We start from the raw sequence: 9883 nt of genomic DNA, 5'->3' as shown, positions 1-9883 counted from the left end.
GTCCCAGGGGTCTGAGAGCTGGGTCCTCCCTCCTTCCAGGCGCCCACCCCCACCCCCACCCGTGTCGTGGAAAGGCTGGGTGAAGCGGAAGGCCAGAAGCTGAGGCCAGGTGAGGCGGAAGGCCTTGGCCACACACAAAGGCCCAGCCGCCCTTCCTCAGAAAGCTCGCACCCCTGATAAGGTGGGTAAATTTCAAAGGAGCTGATGGTGGGGGGGGGGGGCAGCCCTGCTGATAGCAGGACTACAGCGCTGCCAGTGCCCCCCTCCCACTTCCCACCACCCCTGGGGAGCCGGCTTGCCCACAAAACAGGTCCTGATTGTGTTCTTATCTGGGCCTGCGGTTTGTCGGGCCCTGCTGGCACTGCCCTAACGGGGGGAAAGGCAGTGGCCAGCGGAGGGTGTGGACAGTGAAGTGACGCGGAGACCCTCCGCCATCACCCCCCACAATGAGGCCGGGCACATCTGGTGCCGACCCCCACCCCAGCAGGCCTGGTGCTGGCGGGATGGGCAGGGAGGCAGGCAGTGCCGACTACGAGTAGGGACTGGCGTCTGGGCCTGGTTCCACGCCTCACCCGTCGCCTCAGAAGTCGGCATCAACTCGAGGGCAGGGGGGTTGGTTAGTTAGTTAGTTAGTTAGAGTGGTGGGGGTGGCCCCTCAAAGGCTAAGACAACTTACATGAGTTAACCCTTCCCATGCAAGTAGCATGCCACTTGGTCCCTCATGGGTGTCCCACACTGAGATGCTTGGCCCCCAGCAGTCTGGCTCCCGTCTGGCCCCTCTCCCCCACAATCTCATCACCCGCCTCTCCCTCACCCCTCTCTATGGTCGGTCATCATCTTCATCCATTCCCAGACTTCCCCAGCGTGCTGAGCAGCACCTTGGTTTTCCCTCCCTTTGGTGTCTCTCCCTAGTGACCTCTCATGAACTACGGCCTCTGCTAACCTGTACTTGGCTTTCCCTGTATTACATGCCTTTTTTGGTCTTTCCGTAGCACTAATGGGCTCTACTGTACTCCATAAGGTCCTTGGGTGGCACTCAGGGTCTGCCCCGAGCTGCCGACCAGAGGCTGGCAGTTTTAACCTGCACTGTGGAAGAAAGGCCTGACAGCCTGCTTCCGGAAGACCTGCAGTCAGGAAATGCTCGGGAGCTGTCGCGCCCCCGGAAGCCTGAGCGTGAGTTTGAACGCACTTGGTAGCAGTGGTCTGGGTGTTGGTTTTTGCTGCACTACGGCGGCATGGCGGGCTGGTCACCACAAGGTCAGCAGTTAGAAACCACCCTCCGCTCCAAGGGAGAAAGACAGGTTTTCTGCTCCTGTAATGAGTCAGTCTCAGAAACCCACGGGGGCAGCTCTGCATTGTCCTGGAGGGTGGCTATGAGTTGGCATTCCCTCGATGGCAGTTAGTCATTTTTCATGTGATTGCCCATCTCTCTCATCTAGAATGGAGGCCTAGGAGGCCAAGTGGTAGACCCCCGTCACTGCCTGCCCCAGCCCCTGGCCCGTAGCGGATCTGTGCAGTAAATGGATCCGCGTGGGAAGAGACCAAGCCAGGGTCAAGCCTGCGCCTCCACCATGGCTGAGGGCCGGGAGAAGTAGAGGGGATACTGCACGTATCTGTCTGTCTGTCCTCCCAGCCAGGTCTTCAGGCTTCTCCGGGCGCAAAGCCCTCCTCCGCCTGGGTGCCACTGACTCGGTTCACTGGGCAGGTGAGACTCAAAGGTCCTAGCTGGTGGCCTAGGTGGGGTAGGGCCCCCTCAGCTGGCATCCCAGGTGTGGACAGGCAATGGGGCTGGGTGGCGAGGCTACAGGGGAGGGTGCAGCCAGACCTTGGACTCAAGGAGACCTACCCTTCTACGCAGCCCCCCTCAGGATCCTGGAGTCTCTCTGAGTGGTCCATCTGGAGATAGGTGGGAGCTGGCATTAGTGGGTGGGACCCAGGGCCTGGAGAGCCAAGCCCCCAGCTGGGAAGGCCTTGGGCTCTTCCTACCTGTTCATTACCCCCTAGAATGATACAGATTTATGAAACCAGGAAGCCCACAGATGGCTAGCCATGGGCAGCACCCTGGGGGCATCAAGTGACTGCTGCTTTAAGCACCCAGAGGGTGCACAGTGCCCGTGCCCCCAGCCCCTGCAGCTTTCAGGGCCCACACTGAAGCTGGCCGGGCGTGGGTGCTCAGTAAACCCATACTGGTCTCGGTGGAGCAACGTGTGCTCAGGGACTCCCCGTACCATGTGGGGCTCTGGGTGCTTCAGAGGTGGGACTGCCTTATAGGGTGTCCCACGGAAGGGCAGGGCTGGGGCATAGCTGCCACCCTCTGGGCTGTCCCTGGTCCCCTTGTTCATCATCCAACCGTAGCACATGTCCTGGAGAGAGGACTCCAGCAGGCCCAGCCTGACCCCCTCCTGCCTCTGCTACTTTTGAGCCTTGCCTGCTGGGCTCTTAGGACCCTGGTTGTCAGTGAGTGGAAGGGCACAGAACCCCTCAGCTGGAGCTCCTGTTGGGGTGGGAGGAGAGCGCCTGTGGTACCCATGGACATCGACTCGAGTCTAGATTCAAATCTGAGCCCTGCTGTGTGTCCTTAAGCCTCTTCCCTACCCTCTCTGGTCTCACGATTGTCCTCTGTCCCTCTAGGGATGGATGGTCTCTGGGGCCCCCTAAACTAGGCTTACTACCTACTCTGCTTCCCAGGGTCTCTTCCGGGTGACCGGCATCAGGTTCTCCAGACCTCAACAGGGGGAGTCCCCCTCTACCGCCCCCGCCTTCTCATGGATGGAGCCTGGGAAGGGAACGAGGCTCTGTGTCAACCTGGCAGCCCATCTCACCTGGGACAGGCTCTGAGGCTGGCATGGGTCCCAGCCTTGTTCCTCTTGCCACCACCTCCAGGCGTCACTGGGAGGCGGGAAGAGACAGAGATGGAGTTAGATCCTGTACTTGACCCGAGTGGCAGGGTGACTGTGCAGCGAGTGGAGGCGGAAAGGCAGTTAGGACAATAGCCACGTCCGCTCAGTCCTCACGTGCATGGGATGATCGCTGAAGTCAAGGCAGCTACAGCAAAGTGTGCTGAACAGAGCAGGTGGTGCCCGGCTATGAATCGGAATAGTGTCTGGGGTCTGAAAGGCTTGTATTCAAATAAGCAGCCATCTAAGTGAGGAGTCAACTAAGTCCACACAGAAGAAGCACACCAGCTTGTGTGATCCCGAGATGACAATAACAACATCCAAGGATGACAAAGGGAAGAGCAGCGGAGATCACATTGTGAGCCACAGTGTGTACGAGGCCGTGGAGGACGGTGGGAGCCCAAAATTCATCTGTACACTAGTCGGATTAAGCCGCTGGCAGGTGGATGGTGTCAGTCTGATGTTTGGTCAGTTGACCGCCCTTCTTGACGCAACCTGAATTTGCGCTTGGCTTAAACAGGTCCCAGTTGTTCCACGACAGAGATTTCGTCTCTGGCTTTTTAAATATTGCTGGTTGTCTTTTTGTTCTTACTCTTTATTCTTTATTTTACATTATTTCTTTCTGCTTCATTTTGTCTGTTACTGTCTCTGTTAGGTGTCCCAGGTTATGAAGCACAGATGGAGCGGATGTGTAGTGACAGGAACTGAGGGGATGGTTTGGCGGGGACTGGGGGATGGGGTGGGTGAGGGGAATGAGAGAGCAAATAAGGAATGGGGGGGGTGGGGGGGGAGGAGGAGGGAACCCTGGAAAGGACAGTGACCATGTCCATGCAGCTCTTTTTAAAAGCGATTCTGGAAATGTAGGATATGTAAATCTTACAACAATAAAACTCTCTCTCTCTCTCTCTCTCTCTCTCTCTCTCTCTCTATATATATATATATATATATATATATAAAAGGAAAAAGGGCAACATGATCCGTGACAGACAGACAAACTGCCCCCTCCAGGGCATGTCCGCTTCTGCTGTCAATTGGCTTTCACTTCCCCAGGGGTACAAAACACAGCCTCACTGTCATGGAGTGGTGTCAGCTCACAGAGACCCTGGGGGACCCAGTAGAACTGCCCCTGTGGATTCTGAAACTACGCTCCCTCAGAGCGGCTGGCGGTTCAAACTGCTGACTGTGCAGCCAGCTGCTCCCGGGTAGCCCACTACTTTCCCGGGCAGGTGTTACTATGTCCCTTTGGGGAAGAGGGGGTAAGGGAGGCCCAGAGACCCACTCGCTCAAGCCCACGCCACAGGCAGGTTGATGTTAGTGGTCAGGGTGCCGGTTCTGACTCAGGGCCATCTCACGCACCGCAAGCACAACTGCCCCGTCCCTCCCCGGCGGTGATCCTTCGGAGGCAGATTGCCAGGCCTTGCTTCCTAGGTGCCTCTGGATGGGAAGGGCATTTTCTGCTAGGGGTTCAGCACGTAAGCCTGAGTCCTGGGCCCTGAGGGGCTAGTGACAAAGGGTCTGCTCAGGGAGGGCCCTCAGGCCATCTGATCATTGCTCAGGTGCTGCCCGCTGCTGGGGCCCTGCCCTCCGGGAACAACAAGAGAAGGAGCCAATGGGAAGGTGTGCAGTGAGGCTGGAGGGGACGTGGGGGGGCTTTGGGAGAGGGGAGGGCTTCTGAGGTGCCCTGGATGAACGGAGAACCTTTACACAGAAAGTAAAAACAAACCAACAAACCAACCTCAACTCAAATCCACTTGATGGGAAGAGAGAGAGAGAGAGAGAGAGAGAGAGAGAGAGAGAGAGAGAGAGAGAGAGAGAGAGAGAGAGAGAGAGAGAGAGCGATGGGGGTGGGGGGCTCCTGATCCTGCCAGGTGTTCACACAACTGTGATGTGACATCAGGAAGACAGCTGGCTCCTGCCCCGCCCCTCCCCATCTGGACTCCCTACAGCTACCCAGCTTGAAGCCCTTGACTCTCAGGCTACAGCTTAAAGGGCCAGAAGCCCCACGGAGAGAGAGAGGGAATCTCTTAATCTCAGTAGGTCTGAGAAAAATTCCAGGAAATAGTCACAATGGGCCAACTAGGCTTGTGAGCCTGCCGGGACTGGCGACTTGGAGGGGGTTGGATAAACAGTCACCGGGGGTCAGGGTGGGGGGGAGGGAGGAGGGTGAACACTCCAGGCAATGGGAACCGGCCAGAGGGAGGTGGACCAAGGAGGCCATCCTGGGGGAGCTGTGGACCAGGAGAGAGGCAATCCAGTAGACCCCGTGACCCGGGCCAGGATGTGGAGAGGTGACCCCAGGGGTGACCCCGGGGTAGTACAGAGTACTACCAGGCAGGGACAATTGAGGAACCAGTGGCGTCTTTGAACCAGAACAACCTTGAGTGGCTCCCTAGCCCTTACGCATCGCACGAGGCCCCACCAAACACGTGTCAACTTAGCTGGACCGGGCTTCTCGGACTTACGTACGCATCCTCCGCTTTTGTGATGTGATGTCATCATCCTGCGCGCGGTAAATTCTCACCTCTAGGGTGCTAATAAGCGAATTGTGTGTTTGAATTATGGTGTTGGCGGAGAACACTGAGAGCGCCGTGAACTGCCAGGAAAACAAACCGGTTCGTCTTGGAAGAAGCCCAGAATGCTCCCTAGAAGCAGGGAGGGGGAAACTTTGTTTCCTGTTGTTGGACACGTCAGGAGACATCAGTCGCTGGACAAGGACTCGTGCTTGGTAAAGCAGAGGGGCAGAGAAAGCGAAGAGGGCCCTGGGCAAGATGGATTGGTACACGGCTGCACGGTGGGCTCAGCCACAAGCACACTGGCGAGGAGGCTGCAGGACTGGGCAGGGAGTCCGTCCATGGTGCACAGGGGCGCTGAGAGTCGGAACCAACTCGAGGGCACTGACCACGTGTCGTCGGTGGGGCAGGTGCCGCCTACGTGAGAAACGGGTGCCCCCGTAGCTGCCCGTCAGGGCTGCTGGGAGGACTATGGATGGCATGTGTCAGACGGCTCTGACTGAGCCCAGCAGGGGAGGGTGTTCAGCAGGTTCCACACACTTGCCCCGGGCCACCGCTCAGAAAGAGACAGACATGGAGCTAGATCATGTACTTGATCTTGAGCCAATCCACCAGTTGGTGCCCTGACACCATACTGGATGGGTCCAGGTATTGAAAGTATAAGTGGTCATCCAGAGCCCCCTCACAGGCTCAAGATCAACCCTAAATAGCCCTCCCTTTCCCCAGAGCCAGACAAAGCCAAGGCTGTACCCAGCATTCCAGGGGTAGCCTTCCCAAGATCAAGGGGTCCTGCAGTCCGGCCAGGCCCCTCTCCATTGCCGCCCAGGACGAAGCTGTCCTCTCTGGTGGCCGGAGTGCTATGTCTTCGTCTGTCTGTCCTCATCTGTCCGTTTTCTGGTAGGGTCAGACTTGGGTTTGAATCCCAGTGGGACTGGTTAGCAAAAACAAAAAGGTTAATTACATGAAAGTCCTGAGGCCAACAGTCTAGAGATGGCGTCTTGGTGACACGGCATGCTCCGTCACGGAGAGACAAGGGTGGAAGGAGCTCCTCCATCACAGTTCAGGAAGCTAGACCGCCAAGTTCAGGCACCAGCTGGAGGGAAGGCTTGCTCTCTGAGTGAGTTCTAGAAACAGGTCTCTGTCTCCATCCAGATGTGGCCCCGCGTTCCTTGGAGATCTCTGGGATCTGCAAGGATCTCAGGGCAGAGACCGTGGACCCAAAGGATGGACCCTGTCCCTGGCTTTGCTTCCTGGTGGTGCCCAAATGCCTCCCCCTCCTTTCTCTCCTCTCTCCTTTTACCTCTGGCAAGATCAAAGTTGAGGCAGGCCACAGGGTAGGGGAACTCCTCTTGGCTGGATCAGGACTGAGATCAACATCCCATTCGCATCCCTGACAGCAGATCGGCGGATCCCATGGGATCCCATCACGTGGGATAGTGGCATCATTTCATAATGACCAAAGTGCATCATGACATAGCTGTCGACCACTGCCAGACATGGCCCCACCAAGACGGAGTGTTTTTTGGGGGGCGCCATAAATCCCTGACAGCTGGCCTGGAGACTTCATGCAGTCCCTGTCCTTAGAGACCCGAGCCATCCCCAGCTCACTGTCTTGCCATCTCGTCCTTGTGGTCATGGATGGCGACTAGCGGCCTCAGTCTCCAGATGCTTCTGTTTGGTCATGTGGTCGAATCTAGCTGCAGGGCGGCTGGCTAGTTTGATCCCAAGCAGCCACACACCCAGCTATAAACCAGGGCGTTGTTGAGTAAGGGAAAGGGGTACGTTATCATTGGAAGTAGCGAGTTATCTCTGACACCCCAGGCATTCAGTAAACAGGTGTAGGCTACTCTGCTTACTTGTCCATGCTCTAGAACTCACATTTGAATGTCTGACGAACACTGTAAAGTACCTGGCACATAGTAGGTGCTCCTAAAGGAACAGTCATTTAAAAAATTATTTTAGTTGTTGGGAATATGCGGAGTCAGAACACACACCGATTCAATAACTTCGACCTGCACAATTCAGGGACGTTGATCGCCTACTTTGAGCTGTGTAACCATTTCATCCTCTTCTTGCGGAATGTTCCTCTCCCGGTAACATGAAATCACTGCCCCCTAAACTTCCCACCTCATCTTTCAAAATGAGGTTGCTCTTTTAATCCCGTATAGACGGTTCTTATCAGAGTCCACGCGCTTATTAGTTAGGTAATCAGTGACTGTGTGATGTCAAGACAACTTCAGGGGATGGTTTTGGTTGAAGGCTTCAAGACGATCTCAGGGGTTCATCCAGCCTCCATGAATCCAGAAAGTCTGGATTCCATGATCATTTGAAATTGAGTCAGGATTTTGGCTATAGCAAGTGGTCAAAATGTCCAGTCATGGTATCCGGGCACCAGCCAGGTCTTCCGGCCTCCTGGCAACGAGGGCAGTGGCTCGTGAAGAAGCAGCCATCCTCGTGACTGCAGCGGGTACCGTCACACACGCTCACACAGCTGGGGCGGCAGAACGCAGAGGACTCGCCCAGGGGGGGAGCATCTGGAAGGGTCCCACGTGGAGCAGAGAGGTCATCCTTCTTATTGGCCCCGGGAGGCCAGACCACTGGGAGGAGGGATGCTAAACTGAAGCCATTTTAGGACCTTCACCCTCCCTGCGGAAGAACTGAGTCCTTCTCACCGACATGCTGGGCTCCGTGGTGGGGCGGGGGGGGGGGGGCAGGGGGAAGCCTAGAGAAATGGTGGTGAATTCTGGCATAATTTAAGGAGGGGCATAGTAATTCTTCCGGCCGGAGGATCTTTCTGGAGCCCGAAAGTGGTGCAGGCAGCCACAAAGTGACTTCTGGGGATTAGAGAAGAACGATGCTGTGGCTGTCAGTTGCCATTCAATTTATTCTGATTCACAGCCTCCCTGGTTTCCAAGGCTGGGGCCTTTCAGAGGCTGGGTACCAGGCCTTTCCATGGAGGGGTCTCTGGGTGAGGTTGCCCCACCAGCCTTTCAGCCAGTTGCCTAGGTTACAGGGTTGCCACACCGCCAATAAGCACAATCCCAAATCTCCCCAGACCAAGGACGGATGCTTTGCAAATAGTGTTTTCTTCTACAACATACGCACAACATGCACACACCCACTGTACCGGATGATGGAGTGCGCAGCGGTCTAATCCTCTATCTCGGAGGAAAGAAATCACGGAGAATAGCCATCTCATCAAACAGAGCAAGGCCGGCGCTGGCCACCATGAGCGGCTCGTTTTTTTAATTTTTATTTTTGAAGTTCATGTTCAAGTTGAAGATGAAGGAAGTGAGAGGGCGTCCACAAGAGCCAGAGGACGGTGAGCTGGGGGGACGGCTTCGAGGACATGATGCGTGTGCTGGACAGAGGACCACTAAACACACAGAAGAGGGGGGGAGACCAGCTGCGGGATCCCAAAGACACGATTCCCTAGCTTTATCTCTCCCAAAGACATGGGGAGGTCAGATGCTCACACACATCCTCCCTGGAGGCAGTCACCAGACTAGGCCCCGCACCCTGCTGTTAAGGACAATGGCTACTTCTCCCTGTTAGCTTGGTTCCTGTAGGTGGGGTTTACACCCTACTGATCATGGTTCTCCTGGAGATCCAGAGAACAGATCCAACCGGCTCAGTGACATCCAAAGTTAGGCTGCCATCCTGAATCTAGGATCCGCCCATCTTGTCACATGGATATCCCCAATCCCTCCTCTTCCTATTGCGTGTGTGCCCCTAGATTGTCCCCCTCTCATTGCTGTATAACCTATAGTGCAACCCCTTCCTGTGACGTATGTCTTTACCTGTAATTAGTGGGCTTGCACTCCCCCCAAAGATATATAGGCCTGGGTTAGCAATAATGAGCTCCCTCTCGGCTCCTCCCTTGACCTCTCATCAGTTTCCCCTCTCCTCTCCCATCCTCACTTGCCTGTTCCTTTCCCCTTGTCCTCCTTCCCCTCCCCCTCTCTGCATGTGGACCACCAAGCGGGGCTGAGGTGAGCATGCCACCATGAAATGTGTCTGACTCCATTATTTCAATCTCTGCTATCTCTCATGCTCTTGATGACTTTAATATAATATTTATATCTCTCAACCGTACAATTGTGCCTGTCGAACTGTGGTTAGTGGTGGGGGGCTGCCACCCCCCTCATACCACAACCAACACGGTGTCAGAAGAGACCTTGAGGAGCAAACGGGGACATGATGAGGTGGAAGAGCTGCAGAGGAGAGTTCAACCGGTGGCTTGAGAAGACGATAAAGCAGAATATTATCATGGAAAGTTCGAAGAAGACCAGCAGGAGAGCAGACCCCGCCTTTCTTCAGCTGAAGGCACTCAAGAAAAAAAGTCAAGCCTTGGGTTTGCTCTCCTGCACGGTTCTAGGGACAGAATGTGGAACGGTGTAGGAGATATCAGAGAAGACAGAAGACATGCTCCCTGCCCAATTTCAAGTCAATGCAGACGCATAGCGACCTGTAGGA

Source organism: Tenrec ecaudatus, chromosome 7 (genome assembly GCF_050624435.1).
Source record: "Tenrec ecaudatus isolate mTenEca1 chromosome 7, mTenEca1.hap1, whole genome shotgun sequence".
NCBI classification, from domain to species: Eukaryota; Metazoa; Chordata; class Mammalia; order Afrosoricida; family Tenrecidae; genus Tenrec; species Tenrec ecaudatus.
This window is presented reverse-complemented; position numbering follows the sequence as displayed.